This window comes from Trachemys scripta, chromosome 14 (genome assembly GCF_013100865.1).
Source record: "Trachemys scripta elegans isolate TJP31775 chromosome 14, CAS_Tse_1.0, whole genome shotgun sequence".
Lineage (NCBI taxonomy): Eukaryota > Metazoa > Chordata > Testudines > Emydidae > Trachemys > Trachemys scripta.
Genome location: NC_048311.1, coordinates 8,973,435 through 8,992,124, shown reverse-complemented (window position 1 = coordinate 8,992,124; position 18,690 = coordinate 8,973,435). Strand labels below are relative to the sequence as shown.

The window sequence follows — 18,690 nt, the reverse complement described above, 5'->3', positions numbered from 1 at the left end:
CTGTAGTTTACATCTATCAGCTGGCCTGCTGGGTGACTGTAGGAGGTCACTTCACCTCTCTGTTCCTGTCCCTCTCTTGTCTGTCTGTCAGTTTAGACTGAATCTTCAGGGCAGGAGCTGGCTCTTACTCTGTGTTCGTACAGCCTTAATCCAGCCCTAACCCATGTGCATATGTACCAAAGCTTTACAACAGCGAGGTTGCTGGTCATGTTAACCAGCCCTGTCTCATTATGTCTTGTGCTCCCCTGCCATTCTGGCTCCATCTCGTGTCTCTTGGCAGCAATCTGGGGCGGGGACCCTCTTTGTCTCCTGTTTCTGTGCAGCACCGAGCTCAGCAGGACCCTGCTACCTGACCTGGCTTCCTAAGTGCTACAGTAACACAGATACATAATAATAATGAATGATGACACAGTCTTTAACAATGCTAGTTGAGATGTATGCAATGAATGCATGAAGTGGGTGTGAATAGGACAAATAGGCAGTGTGGCTGAAAATTAATGCCTATTTATGTAAATATATGTAATTTAGAATCTACTGTTTTATGTTGGCTCTCGACCGGACTCCTCCAGGCACAAAAGTATCTGAAAGCCATTGCTGCCTTCCCTCCGCCCCCCAGAATGCACCTGTGCATGTTGCACTTCCAGGAGGTGCAGACCCAGCCCCAAATTCCCCCCTCTCCTTGGAGGTGGGATTTACACTGACTATGCACTGGTGTCAGGCAGAGCAGTCAGGGCCAGGTGCTGTCAGTTGAACTCTTGTCTTTGTCCTTTATGGTCACACCCAGAATGTATGCCGAGCAGGGGAAATCATTTCTTTTCCCCTAGTCGATCCCAGTCATTTATATGCTTTAATAAGCTCAGAGCTGCTTTCGTGTGGGCTTGTTTATGTCATTTGGCATATTTGTTTGTCTCTCCATATTAGCTTAACCTGATTTGTTTGACTCTCCGTATTAGCTTAACCTAGAAGCAGGACAAAAATTACATGCAGGGGAAGGAGAGATTGTCATTTCAATTTGGGATTCAGAAATGATCAGGAGAGAGTAATTGACAGCACTAAAAAAATTCCTCAACAAAATCTTTGTACAGAAAGACTTAGGGCTGGGAGTACACAGCAGTCATGTAGGGCGGAATACATTTACAGAGATGATGTCATCACCCAAACACAGGCGTTATGAACCCAGGACATTCAAAGTAAGAAACCCAAACATGGATAAAGTCCAGAAATGCACGAAAGGCACCCAGACTGACATAACTCTGCCCTGCAGTGACAACATGCGGTTTGGAGGGGGGGAGGGGATCCTTGAGTCCAACATTCTCTGCTGTCAGCAAATACTGTGAATCCCACTAGCAAAAACCACTTCCCCCTCAAGTGGTTGGTTCACAGAGAGGATAACAGTCTACTACTGCTATCAGTTATTCAGTAGCTCAAGTGGCTGAGGTCTGTGCAGCGGATCTAAAGGTCCCAACCTTGCGGATGACAAACACTGTGGTCCTGCCATTTACGTTTGTTTGGGTAGAGTATTGTTGGAAGAGGATCAGCTAAATGGAGACAAGGGAAGGAGAAGGGGACATTGAAGGGAAGAGCTGGGGAGGGCAACAGGGCAGGGGAGATGGAGGAGGGCAGGAAGAGGGAGGGAGGCTGTAGTGAAGAGACTGTGAGTGAAGTGGTGTGAGGGGGCTGGACCAAACAGTAAATCAGCACAGGACAGAGAATGGCCAGGGTGCAGCAAGTCGTATCATCAGTGTCCAGTGGTCCCTACTGCAGCACCTACTGAGTGAGGCTGCTTCTGTGCCTTCTCCTCCTGCCTTTTGTGTCTTTGGCCTCTGGGGCTGGCTCTTCTCTGGAATTCATTCGTCCTCAATCCCGCCTGGTTTAGGGAAGGAGGGCACTGCCTGGGCCCTACTGCCCCTCTGGTGGGCTGTCTCCCTTGGGCCGAGGATACGAAGATCTCCTCCTCCTGTGCACTGAGTGGGACGGGGTCCTGTGGAAAACTACTCTGGGAGGAGGGCATTCTGCGCGCGCGCACACACAGGGCTGCAGTAAGGTGGGGTGGGCAGCTGTAAATCGGCGGTCGTTAACTTTGCAAATGTCATGGCTTTAATACATTTGATAGTGATCTGAAGAGATGAAATCTCAACTTGAAATCTTTTGAAAGGTTCCCCTCTCAGCTTAGCTTCTCTGGTGTGCGCAGACTGCCACATGCCATTGGGGAGCCGTGTAAAGCAGCCAGTGTGCACTGGCCAGTTCAACTGGATTGACTGCTGTTTGCATGGCCAGAGCATTGTGAATTGCATAAGTGCGCACCCTACTTCCTCTGCCCTCTTGTGCTTGACGTTTCCCTGCACACCCCCTGGAAATTCCCACTGACCATGCCCCCCTCCATTCTTCTGAGCTCACATGTGCTGCATCCCCTGCTGACCCCCTGCCTAGCCTTCCCCACCCTCCTGCCCTCCCTGTGAGGTAGATCTGGTACAAGGGGTAGTGGCTGAAAAGAAATATTTCAGATTAATGGTAATTTTTGGCCATTACTTTTCATAACAAAGTTTCTCTGTCACCAGAGGTGGTACATAAAATCTCCATCAGAGAAACACATGAAGAATTTCCTCTGTCAAAAGACAAGGGGTGATACAGGGCATTACAGTTCTTTAAGTGCCTATTTTACAATGAATCTTAACTCCTAAACTAATTAACAGATTAACTTTAATCCATTCTGTGCTCAGAGTAAGTGCTGCATGTTGGGGGAGGAGACACTGAGTGCTTTGTACATACCCGAGAGGGTGAATCCCTGCTTTGAGTGCAAAAACCAACTAGTGGGAAGGGATCCTGTGGAGGACTAAGCCTTGAAGGTCTAGACCTGCAGCTCCTGCCTTCATGTGTGATTTTATCGTGTTGTTATGGATCATCCTTGCCTCTCCTGGGACTGTTTGCAATATTCAGGTCGTGAGAGTCTGGAATACTCCCTTGTACATAGTACAGCCCTTGTGCATAGTACATCCAAGGCAAACATGCTACTTCTTGGCTATGGGAAGCTGCAAAGCCACGACTTCTTTCTTACTTACTTCTGTCCAGCCCTTGGCGGCACTGCACTGGGTGCGTGGGTGTGCCAGTGTTGGTGGGAGGCTTGGCAGCATGAAGCAGCACAGCACATTCTGCCTGCCTGACCCAGCCCTGCCAGCCTCCCCTCTCCCTCCCCCACTCACAGCTTGTCCGTGATATGCCACTTCCGCCTCTGCTCAGTATTTCACAAGCAGGATGTTTTAAGCAAAGTTGGTTCCTCATGCTTCCAGGCGAGAAATAACCATTCCCCTGAAATTTCTCTGGCATGTGACGTTCCCAGCATATGGACGCCTCCACACAAAGTGGCGATTGTCTCTGACTGAAGGGATGTGTTACAGGGGGCGCCTTCACCCTTGTCTTCTTGCCCTGCAGAAACTGTGCTGACTGCACAAGTTGTGCAATCACAGTGCCATTGATTTTGAGTTCTCTCCACCAATACCACTATAGTCCCTGTGCAGCAGCCTATTACAATATCCTCTGTGCTTTAGGCACTGCAGGAGCTGAGGGGAATGGAGGCCTCCCTTTCCTGAGGCCACTGTGTGACTTGGTGCAGCTAGCCCTGTTCCTCTCTCTCCCCCCAGGCACTTCCTTCCTGTGCCTCTTTATCTGACTTGGACTGATGGACTATTTATCCCACCCAGCCCGGTTAGCTAATTACCCCCAATCAGCTTCCTCTCGGGCACAGATCGGCAGCTAAGTGATCCCCTGTTCACTCCCTGCACTCTGTTCCAGTGGTTTGACACAGTGTGATGGGTTTTCCCAGGGTGCAACCTGAATTGGGGTACTGCTGAGCTCTCTTTGCCACCAACCCGGACTCCCTCTCACACTGTGATGTTGTTGCTAAGCCACAAACTTCTGTCAGGTCCTGCATTTACACAGGCATCCACAGGCAGGGACACACTCAAATGAGTTACATGAATGCTTCTCCCAGCCACTCATAAACCAACAATAGAGAGGCTCCAGCCAGTTCCCCCCCCAGCTCCCCAGCCTTGCACCCCAGAACTGTACCATCTTGCCCTGGTCAGACGCCTGAGCAGTATACATTTATAACCTAGTCTGCTCCTCCCTCACTGTGGAGAGGACATGCACCAGTTTTTGTTCCTGAGCAGATTTCCCAAGCACTTCAACCAAAACACACTGTTTTCCGTAAAACATAAAACAGGTGGTTCTTCGAGTGGTGCCCTGTGGGTGCTCCACTCTAGGTGTTGGTGCGTCCCTGCGCCACAGATTGTAGATTTTTTGCAGCAGTACTCGGTCGGGGGAAGGGCGCGCACAGGAGCTATCTCGTGCAGCCGTTGGTGCCTCCTGTAGTGCGCACACCCCCGACCGTCCCCTCAGTTCCTTCTCAACCGTCCTCGGCTGCAGACGGAGCTCCGCGGCAATGCTCTCCTTGATACCTTCTGGGGGGAAAAGAAAAAGTTACAAGTTACATAGGAACTTCTTATTAATCTATACACCTCTACCCTGATATAACGCAACCCAATATAACACGAATTCGGATATAATGCAGTAAAGCAGTGCTCCGGGGGGGGGGGGGGGGGGGGGGGGGAGGGGCAGGGCTGCGCGCTCCAGCAGATCAAAGCAAGTTCTATATAACTTTGTTTCACCTATAACGCGGTAAGATTTTTTGGCTCCCGAGGACAGCGTTATATCAGGGTAGAGGTGTACTTAGTTACATAGTTTCATTAGTATTAGTCTATACATAGTTCCATAGATTCATTAGTTCCTCTTAGAGGTTTTTCTTAAAAAAAAGATCTTTACTTAGTTCTCAGTTTAAGAATAGCTCTACGGTTTACCACTGCAATTAACTCCCACCCTCATCTATCGAGAGTGGGGGAGAGGCTTAACTGAAGTCAGGCCGGGCTCAACAGGGTTTAAAAAGTGTGACTCCTGCCGTGAACTGATGCTGGTCTCTGATGGCCACGCATCCTGCATCCGCTGTCTGGGAGAAACTCATATCTCCCAGAAATGCATACATTGCAGCAACTTGAAGTCAAGAGCAAGACGTGATAGGGATCTCCATTTGAAAATGCTTCTGATAGAGAAATCCCTCCAACCTCTGCAAGAGACGTCCTCCAGGGATTCCATAAACCGAGATCCCTAAGTGATGATAAAGCTCTGACTTCCAAAACTAGCTTTTACTGACAGGGCGGCGCTCCGGGTCTTCGGCGGCACTTCGGCGGCGGGACCTTCACTCCCTTCGGGTGTCTTCGGCAGTACTGAAGTTTCATCTCCGAAATGCCGCCGAAGACCCATGGAGCGAGTGAAGGTGCCGCCGAAGATCCGGAGTGCTGCCCCATCAGTAAAAGCGCCGCAGCTGGTGGCACCTTTTTTTTATTTCCACTCCCCCTCTTCCCTCCACCTGGCTACGCCACTGAGCGCAACACAGGCAGCGGCACCGCGATCAGTGCTGCCGCCACCGGCACTGACTCCAGACTTGATGCTGGCGAACAAGCCGAATCCGGCACCAGTCAGCGCTCCAACGGTCGACTGCAACCCCAAGGCGGGACGAGTGCAACTCCTACATCATGCTGACATAGCAGTTTCTTCTGCACTGCAGTCACCACTGCACAGCACCGAACACTCCCCGAGCTACAGAGCATGGTACCATCCTTCATCTCCTGCATCGATCTCCATGCATAGTGGGGAGGAAGGAGATGTGCAGTACAACTGCTTCTCCTCCCAACGTTCATCGCCATCACAGATGAGACCTACATGGAATGCTGTGAAGCCTAAGCATTAATGCCTCCGAGCATTTACAGCCCTGGTATGCACAGCACTGGCTTTACCTGCTATCGCCTTACCCCATGCAATGGCCACAATGGGGTCCTTGGGCAACATACCAGAACCCATATTCTGGCCCCTCTTCCCCAGCCAGAAGAGGATTCAGAGTACATCCATCCTTACCACTCAGAGAAACCTCTGACCCCCCTAAGACAGAGATAGAAGAGGAAGAGATACTATCACAGGAAGACCTGGATGATTCACAACCTGCCCCACACTCATCTTCTGCACCAGAGGAAGCGGTGACGCCATTTCCTCCGACGGTACCAGATGACCTGAAACAGTTCCAAGAACTCTTCAAAAGAGTAGCAAACAGCTAAGAAATTGCCTAACATGAGGTGCAGGAGAAACAACATAAGTTGTTAAAAATCTTACATCATCGGCCAAGATCGCCCTCCCCATAGATGAGGCTATAATGGAGCCTGCGGAGGCCATATTGGAAACACCAGCATCGGCACCACCCACCAACAAAAGGGCTGACAGGAAATACTTCGTTCCAGCCAAAGGCATGGAATTTTTGTCTTCACACCCTCAAGCCTATTCTCTGGTAGTAGAGGCTGCCAATCAGTGCAGTAAATAGCCTCATTTCCACTCAACACCACAAGATAAAGAACACAAGTTACTGGACCTCTTTGGGCATAAAGTTTACTCATCAGTCACTCTTCTGCTCAGAGTTGCCAACTATTCTGCTCTACTAGCAAATTACGACTACTCTAACTATAGTAAAATATAAGAGCTCGTGGAAGACCTCCCCGAGCACAAACGTCCTCAACTCAATGCCATTATTAATGAGGGTCAGATAATAGCCCGCACAGTGCTGCAAGCCTCGATGGATGTAGCGGACACAGCTGCCTGAACAACCGCAACAGCTGTGGTTATGAGAAGAACATCATGGTAGCAAGCTTTGGGAATTCCGAAAGAACTACAGCTAAAAGTGGAGGACCTTCCGTTCGATAGGGATAAACTATGATCGTCTCAAACAGACGACGTACTCCATACCATGAAGGACTCCCGAGTGACGCTGCGTACGCTAGGCATACACCCACCACCTGACAAACGCCCACGCTTTACACCATACCAGAGGTCACAAGACACCTCGTTTAACCATCAACAACCACGATACTTCACTCAGAACAGACCCAAACAACGGGCTCAGAGATGACGAGCTCCACAGAACCAGGCCTCGTCCAACCATCCATCTACATCTAAGCCACAATTTTGAAGAATTGGTCGAGGGTATACACGACCTCCTGACACCTCTAGCGCCAACAGATACTCCATCCCACAGCTTTGGTCACTGCTTATACCCATTTTACCGTGCCTGGGCTGCGATAACCACAGATCAATGGATATTGGAGATTATACAATCTGGTTACACCATCCCTTTCACAACCACCCCACCACCATCCCCCTTCCCCATCCCTCCTCAGGAACCCCTCTCACGAGCACCTTCTGCAACAGGAAGTAGACTACCTCCTACTGCTGGGTGCTGTAGAACCAGTACCACACCAATACCGAGGGAAGGGTTTTTACTCCAAATATTTCCTGACAGAGAAGAAAGGAAGGGGATGGCGACCAATCTTAGATCTCCGAAAACTCAACAGGTTCGTATGCAACCACAAGTTCAAAATGGTCACTCTGGCCACAATAATCCCAGTGCTAGATGGGGAGGACTGGTTTGCAGCCCTCAACCTCCAAGATGCATACTTCCATATTACCATACATCCTGCCCACAGATGGTTCCTGCAGTTCACAGAAGGACCCAATTACTACCAATACAGGGTCCTTCCCTTCGGACTATACACTGCTCCCCGCATAGTCTCAAAAACAGTCGCGATAGTAGCAGCAGATTTATGATGCAAAGGAGTCATAATCTTCCCCTATTTAGACGATTGCCTACTCAAAGGTGCCAATCAACAAGAAACGGCATGCATGCTGAAGACGACAATAGACCTGTTTCACCAGCTAGGTCTACAGATCAACAAAAAGAAATCCACACTAGAACCAACCCAGTGACTGGAGTTTATCGGAGCCAACCTAGACTCCATACAAGCCAAGACAATATTACCACACCACAGATTCACTACATTGACAAATCTTATTTCCACAGTGACCATCAGTCCACAAACTTCAGTGAGGACATGCCTTCAGATTCTGGGACATATGGCAGCTACGACTTTCGTAGTAAAGAATGCCAGACTTCATATGCGCTGTCTGCAGCACTGGTTGAGCATGATCTATGCACCCAGCAAACACTCTCTCAACAGATGTGTGACACTACCACCAAGGGTTATTCTCTCCCTACAGTGGTGGGCACAACCAGGGAATGTATGCTCAGGGATTCCTTTTAACAAGACCCCCCGTCAATGACTATTACAACAGATGCCCCTCTGATAGGTTGGGGCTCTCACTTGGGTCACCACAATGTACAAGGCAAGTGGTCCATGACGGAAACCTGACTACATATCAATCTCCTGGAACTCCGCGCGGTACACAATGCATGCCGCCACTTCCTCCCACTCATATGACAGACCTCAATCTCTATTCTCACCGACAATGTGGCGTGCATGTTTTACATCAATTGCCAAGGGGGAGCCAGGTCTCACTCGCTATGCATAGAAGCCATGAACTTATGGAACTTGTGCATCTGCGATAATATAAATATCACAGCGTCATGCCTACCAGGCTGCCAAAACACTACAGCTAACAACCTCAGCAGGCACTTCTCACAGGAACATGAGTGAGAAATCCATGACAGTGTTCTCAGCACGATATTCCAGTAATCGACCTGTTCGCCTCAGCAACAAACTACAAATGTCCACTCTTTTTTGCTCTAGGGCAGGCCTGGTGCTGGAATCATTAGGGGATGCCTTCCTCATCCCGTGGAACGCGTTGCTCATGTATGCCTTCCCGCCGATACCACTGATCCCACGGGTCATCCGCAAGTTATGACTTGACAGAGCATACATCATTCTCAGTGTCCCCACAATGGCCCAGACAGACTTGGTTTCTGTACTTGTCACACCTAGCAGTCTGTGCCCCACAACCACTGCCCTTACGAACGGACCTCCTATCCCAGAACAAGGGCCAGAGACACTCCATCCAAACCCAGCAAAGGTCCATCTCAAAGCATGGCTCCTGTGTGGTTCCAACGTGGAGAATTGATCTGCTCGGAGAAAGTAAAACAGGTATTACTAAATAGCCGTTGCCTCATCACTAGAAATACTTACTGCCACAAGTGGAGAAGATTCTCCCTTTGGTGTCAGCAAAAACAGCTGGATGCCACCAAGGCGCCTCTATCTATGATTCTAGACTACCTACTAGAACTGAAGGAAATGGTGTTAGCCGTAAGTTCTATTAAAGTACACCTGGCTGCCATCATGGCCCTCCATGAACAGATAGAAGGGGCTTCAATATTCGCTCACCTGATTACACAGTGCTTTCTCACAAGCATACAGAACATGTACCCAGAAGCACGCCAACCTACACCACAATGGGATCTCAGTCTTGTGCTCAAATGTCTCACAAGACCACCCTTCGAACCTCTAGCAACCTGCTCCCTGCTTCATATGTCAATGACGGTCGCATTCCTAGTGGCAATCACGTCTGCAAGACGTGACTGCGAAATAGGAGCGTTGATGGCTGAACCACCGTACATGGTATTTACCAAAGACAAAATGACGTTACATTCTCACCCAAAATTCTTGCCCAAAGTGGCTACACATTTTCATATTAACCAAACCATACACTTACCTGCCTTCTATCCCAAGCCACATAAGGATTCTCGAAAAGCAACGTTACCCATGCTAGATGTCAGACGGGCTGTAGCCTTCGACCTGGACAGAACTAAACCATTTAACGAGTCACCAAGACTATTCGTCTCTACAGCAGAGCGCTCTACAATATCGACCCAGAGACTCTCCAAATGGGTCTCTTCCTGTATTCAAACTTGCTACCACCTACATAACAAAGAACTCCCTGTGGGAATCAGATCCCACTCAACACGAGCCATGGCGACATTGATTGCATTCTTGAACAGTGTCCCCTTAATAGACATTTATAGAGCTGCCATCTGGACATCAGAGCACACTTTCACATAGCATTACGCTATTATCCAAGGCCTTGTCTCAGATTCTATCATTGGCTTCACAGTGCTCTCATCACACACTTATACATACCGTTAACGGTACCAGTGAGAATTCAGAAACCAATATGCTTAATGCACTATCATTTATTTGAGAGAGAATCTCACAAGCAGTTAAGGTTACATAGTAGACATCTTTTTCTATAAGCCGTAGCTCCCCAAGCATAAACCCTCAGTAACAGTATCCTGATTGGCAAACAAAGCAGGTATATCTACCGATTCTAGGGGCAGGTCTTCACTACCCGTCGCTAGCATAGATGCGATAAATCGATCCCGATGGCGCTCCCCGTCGACTCCGGAACTCCAGCTTGTGAGAGGCGGAAGCGAAGTCGACGGGGGAGCAGCAGCGGTTGACTCGCCGCCGTCCTCACGGCCAGGTAAGTCCACCTAAGATACGCCAACTTCAGCTATGCTATTCGCGTAGCTGATGTTGCATATCTTAGGTCGACCCCCCTCCCCCCAGTGTAGACCTGGGCTAGATGGAGACTTTTTCTCTTCTCTTCTTTCCCATCTCAGGTACTTGGTCTGTCAAGGGTCCTTCAAAGCAGAGTCTTGGTTACTCTGACAACCTCTGGTTCTAAGATCTCGCAAAGGTCCCTCGAGGCGGGGTGTCGGTTACCCCGACGACTTCTGTCTCACAGCCTCGAACCTCTTCAGATGTTAATTGGGGAACTCATCTGACTCATTTACTTTGCTTAGCACTTATCTGCACCTCTACCCCGATATAACATGGCCCGATATAACATGAATTTGGATATAACGTGGTAAAGCAGTGCTCCGGGGGAGGGGGGGGGCACTCTGGCAGATTAAAGCAAGTTTGATATAACGCGGTTTCACCTATAACGGGATAAGATTTTTTGGCTCCCGAGGACAGCGTTATATCGGGGTAGAGGTGTACCTTTTTGTTTTCAAAGGAGTCACATGTTCCAGAAATATGCCTCATAGGCGTTTATTACTGGTTTTCTTCATAATTTTGGAAGGGATTGCAAAGCAGACACACAGACCAAAGCTCATCCATAGTTTACCCTTTCATAAATGATTCACTTAAACTCTTAGTGTAAGGTTATCCCAAAAGGGTCATTTTGGCCCATGTCAGCCATGTCAGAACCAATCCCACTGATCGCATCATCTTACGTGTTCTTTACTTTGTGAGCGGGTTCTCTGCTGATATATTCCAAAGTTTGGGGTTAAAACACACATGCCCATCGGGCCGTTGTTAACCATTCCAATGCAGTTTCAGCACCTCCAGTAGTTTTCCACATCATTCATCTAATGCTAAGAAAATTCTGCTCCCAGAATCCTCTAGCAAGTTCAGACATACCAAGCCATACCAAACTCATGCTTGCCACATTTATCCATATCAATGACAGCAATTCATAATAATTTGGCACCGTCTCAACAGTAGGCAGGGGCAGGGTGAGGTATCACACTCCAAGGCCTGGCAGTGGAATGGCATTGGGAAGCTGCTTGCCAGGCTGAAGTCTTTGGCTGGCAGCACAGGTGGTTTTGCCTTTCAGGGGGTGTTGCTGCTATTAAGGCTCCTGGGGCGGTTTTGTTCAACATCTTCATTAATAATCTGGACGATGGGATGGATTACACCCTCAGCAAGTTTGTGGATGACACTAAGCTGGGGGGAGAGGTAGATATGCTGGAGGGTAGGGATAGGGTCCAGAGTGACCTAGACAAATTTGAGGATTGGGCCAAAAGAAATCTGATGAGGTTCAAGAAGGACAAGTGCAGAGATCTGCACTAAGGACTGAAGAATCCTATGCACTGCTACAGACTAGGGACCGACTGGCTAAGCAGCAGTTCTGCAGAAAAGGACCTGGGGATTACAGTGGACAAGGAGCTGGATATGAGTCAACAGTGCACCCTTGTTGCCAAGAAGGCTAATGGCATATTGGGCTGCATTAGTAGAAACATTGCCAGCAAATCGAGTGAAGTGATTATTTCTCTCTATTCGGCACTGGTGAGGCCACATCTGCAGTATTGCGTCCAGTTTTGGGCCCCCCACTACAGAAAGGATATGGACAAATTGGAGAGAGTCCAGCGGAGGGCAACAAAAATGATTAGGGTGCTGGGGCACATGACTTATGAGGAGAGGCTGAGGGAACTTGGCTTATTTAGTCTGCAGAAGAGAAGAGTGAGGGGGGATTGATAGCAGCCTTCAACTACCTGAAGGGGGTTTCAAAGTTCTCAGTGGTGGCAGATGACAGAACAAGGAGCAGTGGTCTCAAGTTGCAGTGGGGGAGGTCTAAGTTGGATATTAGGAAAAACTATTTCACTAGGAGGGTGGTGAAGCACTGGAATGGGTTACCTGGGGAGGTGGTGGAATCTCCATGCTTAGAGGTTTTTAAGTCCTGGCTTGACAAAGCCCTGGCTGGGATGATTTAGTTGGTGTTGGTCCTGCTTTGAGCAGGGGGTTGGACTAGATGACCTCCCAAGGTCTTTTCCAACTCTAATCTTCTATGATTCTTTGACATCCTCAGGAATGAGAGCTTGGCTGAACTTTAACGGATATGCCAGTCGCTCCCAGTCAGACAGGGGAAAGGCCGAGATGCTGTTGCCTCGTGAAGGAGCAGCCACGGGGAGCATGTCCAGCAGCACTTTCTTAACTTTCCTTCCCGTGAGATGGGAGGAAGGCTGTTAGGTCACTTACTCTGTCTCTGTGCTGTTGACAGTGATTCTTCCTCTCTGTCTCTATTCAGAGTGAGAGAGGTGTGTCTGCACAGTGCCCAGAACAAGTAGTCCCTGATCTAGTGCGGGGCCTGGAAGCAGAGCTGTCATGCCGATAGCACACAGCACTTACCCCACCTGGCAGCAGGGAGGGCAAAGCTGCTCCAGCAGGGCTCTTTTCTTTTGCAGTGTTACATTCCAGCAGGCCAGACATTGTACATGGGACTAGGCTGAGACAGTTCCCCAGCAGGACCGGAGGGGACCCAGAAGGTCATAGCAACTGACAAAGCAGCACTTGTTCGCTTGGCTTATGCAAGGAAAGCAACTGGTCAGTGGCACAGACGTGGCCATTGTGCTGTACTACCAGCACAGCCGCTCTCAGGCTCCCAGAAGCTTTGCATCTGGGCCATCTCGAGTGAATCCTTTAGATTCTCAGCCAAGAATAAAGCAGTGCTCAGAGCTTTTCACAGGGCCCTGGAAGCAGGCCCCAGTCTTGTTGGGGATTCAGCCATGCCGTGGAAGCTTTCCACATCCAGAGCGAGCAGGCAGTGAGCTGACTTTATCTGACAACGAGGTCCTTTGTCCTTTCCCTGCTTGGCCCCTGAGCAGTGCAGAGCTGCAACCAGCCCCGGCTCGGAGAAGATCCCCGCTGGGGAGCTGCTAGCTCCGAAATGGTAAGTGAGGGGTGGAGGTGGTTGGCTTTAACTAGGAGGAGAGCTACTCAAAGGGCCTGGGCTGTACCTGGCAGTGCTCTTCATGGCTCAGCTGGAAGTCTAAATGTAGTCAGAGCCTCCTGGGGCAGGGCCTGGGCAAGGAGACTCTCTCCTAGACTTTCCACTGATCCTGAGAGTCAGTGTGGGGGGATAATTCCTTGTCAGCCGGAGCTGCGGGAACTCTTGCTATGGCTGCCTGAAGCCCACAGCAGGTGTGATTCCAGCTACAGAAATGGTGAACCTGGCAGAACAAGAGCCCAGCTAGTGGAATATTTGCCAAAACAGGAATCAGCTCATGTCAAACAAGACATGTTGACCATAGCCCATTTGGAAGCCTGTCTCCTGCAGGCTGCTCATGAGCAGCAGTGTCCTTCCAGCCGCTAGACTATAGCAAGGCCAAGCATAGGAAGGAGCAGTGACATCGTAGCATCTGAAAACCAAGATTGATAGAAAGAGGAGATGGGAAGTGGAGATGAGGAGCCCTCTCTGAGTCATGGCTGGGAAACCATTCAAGCTAGGAATAGGCATTTTTTGTTTGGAAGATATAACACAGAGTGGCGGCTGTGGTGATGAATGAAAGAGCTGGTGAGGGTTAGCAAAGCATGGCTGGCGAGGGGATCCTAGGAGGAGAGTCAGCTGAGCATACTGCTTATCAACTGGCGCCACAGCTCGTGGTCAGAGCAAAGCAAACAGCTAAGCTCATTATGTGGAGTACCACCAAAAGGCAGCAGCCACCTATGGGGGTGATCACACACTGCACCGACAGTGAAGGCAAGGACGCTTTGCCTAAGGAGCTGGGCAAACTGGGATTGGTGGCTGTGATGGGTTAGACCCCCCCCCCCGGGATGCCACCTGATGTACTGGGGTTTCACTGAGCCCCTCCTGCTCCACTAGCCTGGATTCCCTCTCCCTGTTTTGCTGAATTAGGCTCTCCGGCCTCTTGCAGCACACACATACAGGTAGGGCCACACCCAGCTGCAGACACAGAATGAAGTCAGCTCTGTGTGAGAGGATTCACCCGGCACACACGTGTACACCCCCTTTGGGGAATAAACCCAAAATAATACTGTCTTGTGCTGTATAGAAAGATCTGCACAGTGCAAGCTCCAAAAAATTCACCCTTTCCCTCAATGTGAAAAGAAATATGCACAACGTCTTGCCCCCGCCGCAGTTAGAAATTGCACAAACTGGGATTAATAATAAACAAAACAAATGTATTAACTATAAAAGGCAGATTTTAAGTGATTATAAGGGATAGCAAACAGAACAAAGCAGATTACTGAGCAAATAAAACAAAACACACACACACTAAGCTTATGATCTTAAAGAGACTACTTTCAAGAAGTAATTTCTTACCCTAAATGTTATTTTAGACAAGTTGCAGAGTTTCTGTAGCTTAGAGTTCCAGTTATTTCTTTTTACAGACTGGACCCCTGTCTCAGTCTGAACTCACCCCTGCCTTTCCCCTCAGGTTAGTTCCTTTGACCCCTCAGATACTTTCAGCAGTCTTTCTTCTTGGGTAGGCAATGGAGGAAAGACCAGATTAGCCCCCTCCCAAGCCTTAAAAAGGATTTACCTAAGATGGGAAACCTTTGTCTGATCCCCATCCCCCTATAGAGGAAAAGTACCAGCAGTGTCCAAGGTGGTATTTTGTATCAGATGATCTTATCACCTGACCTTGCAGTGTCAAAGAAACTATGAAACCAGGTTTATTTGCAATGTCCACAGGAAGGAACTCCAGGCAGATGGGAGATCCACATCTTCAAAGAGTCATTGTCTTTTTCTAATGGCCCATTAAGGCTGATTGCATTTCCCCAAGTACATACACAGTTGTAATTGGTATATAGTCAATATTCCTAACTTCAAGTACAGAAATGATACATGCATACAAATTGGATAATCACATTTAGCAAATCATAACCTTTCCAGTGATATCTTACATGAGCCATCTTGCATAAAGTATATCTTAGTTATGTCATATTCATATCATAACCATATTTCTATGACAAATATGGGGTGTAATGTCACAGTGGCAAAGCCCCTTTAATTTTTAGTGGCCCCACAGTACCTTGTATTTTAAGATCCACTCAAAAGCTCCCCAGCCAGGGAACCCCTTGGCATTCCTTGCATTCGTGACGGGCTCCATGACGTGTGCAGCCAGCAGACACTAGTGGGGCATGAACATGCCACCTCCCAGCCACCGATCGGTCTGCACAGATCTAGTAACCAGCTCTCCAGCCATGTGCTGCTTTCCAGAGCTGCCTGAAGTGGAGACGCTCTTATTGTGCAAACAGTTGAATGCTAGACTGCTTCAAAACCTGCGCATGCTGCAATCAGGAGAGTGTCACCGGAGAGTGCCCCTCACCCCACCCCCTTGCACAGCTGATACAATGGTGCCTCACAGCCCCAGAGCCCACGTGGAAGTCCTCCATGTAGGAGAAAAATCCTGGCTTGTCAGACAAATGGTGTGTCATTGATTTCCTTTGAAACATCACTATTAATTATGCCAAAGAGTTTGCTGTAACTCTCAATAGGCAAGAACCTGGCGCTGCTGGTGGCCTCCTGTCCAGCAGCCGAGCTTTTCTAAATGGAAACATCGGGGACTCATTATGTTTGTGCTGCTGCCCACCCGCACTGGGAGCTCCTTGTTTCTTTTCCAGAGCACACCTATCCCCCATTTACAGTGACACTCCAGGCCAGAGTGAAGAGGAGTTGGGGACAAGAGATGTCTTGTCACTGATTGGCCCCTAGTTAATGGGAAAGGAAGGGCCAGTGCTGTGCTAACTGCACCCCAGCAAAGCTAGTGAGCCATGGCCAGAGACCTTCACTTCCCCTCAGGCTGCTCAGCAGACCTGCAGGATGGTCCCATAGCCGTCAATCATTCAGCCTGCTGAGAGAGGCCTAGGAACAGTATCACCAGCCCCAAATTGCTAGAAATCAGCAGTCAGGCCCCCTAATACTGGCTTAATATATAGGAAATTTTCAAAATAATCAGTGTTGGAGGCTTTTATTCACCTCCTGGCTTTTGAGCCTTTGGGTCCCGCTCGGATCATGTTTCCTGGCTTTTCTTCACAACCAGAGGGGTTAGAAATAGATATTTTAAAATGGAAGATTCTCTTGTAGTGACCTGATTCCAGGAGCTGGGGCTTTAAGGAAAACATCAAATATCACAAGAACTGGCCCCACTGTGGGGAGCCTCAAACCTTGGTAATGAGGCAGGACTGGGACTGCCCCAGCACATTTGGTCACAAGATGTGGCCCTAAAAGCACCCCAGTGCCTGAAGGCCAGGGCTTTCCGGTACTAGCATTCAGCCTCAGCTGGCCTGACCAGCTTAGCAGACTCAAGCTCACTGGTGTCATAACTTGTGTTTAGAAGGCATCATGGAAGGTGTCATGTGTACACTGGCAACATGCTGGTCATTACTATTATTGTGTGGTGCATGCACAGGTGATATGTGAAAAATAATAAAAATGCCCTGGAAATATGTTCTTAAAATGTGGTTGGCAGGTAGGGCTTAAGTCACCTCACCCTGGACAAATGAATGTGGTTCCACCTGCGTGGCTGTCTCTCCAGTGTAAATTCAGCCAAAAGAGAATATACAAGTATATTTACATAAAAGCTAAATACCATAATCAAATTAGCAAATTGGGGAGGCAGCTAATTAACTATCTGGGTGGGGAAGGGGACTGCAAAAATTCACAAGGTGTCAACTCCCTGACACCCTCAGGAGGACTGCCTGGCTTTGAAAACAAAGATAAACTTTGAGGATAACAGGCAGACAGAAAAAGGCATTTTGGCATCCTTCATCTAAGGGGACAAAGAAAGGCAGCACTTTGGGCTCTGTGTTGGACCCTGGCTAAGGACTGGCCAGCCATCTGGAAGAACATATGTGGTGGGAAAATTATTTTGCTTTGTTAAGTTAGAGTTGAGTCTTATAAGCGTATTTTTACTTTTGTTTGTTTGTAATCATTTCTATCCCAATTGCTTCTACTCGGTATCCCTGAAACATCTGCTCTTTGGTAATAAACTAAATCTTGTTTTATTACATAACCATCTCAGTGCACCTTATCAAATGGAAGGGTAAGATCCTCAGCCAAACTACCAGGCGGTGGAAGGGTAAGATCCTCAGCCAAACTACCAGGCGGGTGCTGTGTCCCATCTCTTGAAAGGAGCAGAGAACTTGGTAAGGTTTTATGAGTGCTGCAGGGAGAGGGGCTGAGCAATGCAGAGGAGACAGTTTTGGGGAGAGTCGGGACTGAAGTGCTGTTGGTGGTATCACCCTGAGAGGCGTAACCAGGCTGGTGGAAACCAAGGTGAGGCTGTCGTGCTGTGAGCAGGCTGCTGGCATCAGGGTGCTGAGCCAAAGCTGCACAGCACAGAAGCACCCAGCGTTACAGGGAACACAACCCCCTACTGGTCTGGATTGAACCCCCAAAGCATCACTCACGGTAGTGATGGGCCAGCCCGAAGGAGACCAGAAAGCCTGGAAAAAGGAGGCTGAGACCCTTGGAGCTCTCTTGGGTGCCTTGATTATTAAGTTAATTCAGACTGAAATGGCTCATCATCTTGGTTTTTATTTCTAGCCTGCAGTAAAGGTAGCACATGTGTCTCAGAACTCCAACGTGCACTCCAGCTAGCAAGGGAACTGGGGAGCCGCCTCCTGCCCCCTCTTCATGTCAGTCATAGCAAGGGGTTTAGGGATACGACTGACTCATATTGCTCCTCTTTGCCCAACTCTGCGGGAGGGAGCTTAAGTTTGTTCCTTCAAAACTGCTGCCTGGGCCTGTCTTCCACCATGGAAGGCTGTGGGAGCACACAGGGGTCACGGAGGATCTCCAGCTGACCTGTCAGAATGTGTTCAGGCTGAGTCTGAGCCCTCTTGGTTTCCTAGCCTTCCTAGTATTTGGGCTTTTCTCCTCCTCAGTCATGGGTATACGGCTGATCAGTGCAGACTGAGAGCGATGCCTATCAGATTGCCGGAGCTGTGAATTAGAGAGCAGGGCTGAAGCTGTTTCACTGCTGCAGTGAGAGGGACTCTTGGCTGCCGTTTGAAGAGAGAACTGTGCGGTGGCATGGTAGGTGTCCTTGCAGCGGAGCCTGGCTGAGCGCTCTACCTGTACACACAGCCTCATTACTGCACTTCTGCCTGGATCGGTCACTTCTCTGCAATTCCAGGTCATCCCAAATACCAAACCTGGAGCTGCCGAGCCCTCTGCTATATGCTCAGCTCATAGCGACCTTGACCAGCAGCTCTCTGGCCCATGGAGTTACCCTGGGGGGAGATCTGATCCAGGCTTCCTGTCTCCCGGATGAGA

The 18,690-nt window shown here is 49.1% G+C and overlaps 1 protein-coding gene across 1 annotated transcript in view; it reads left to right on the top strand.

Annotated features, from left to right (window-relative positions):
• Positions 1 to 18,690, top strand: part of GAS7 (growth arrest specific 7) — a 138,803-nt gene that overhangs the window by 804 nt on the left and 119,309 nt on the right. The window lies entirely within an intron of this gene.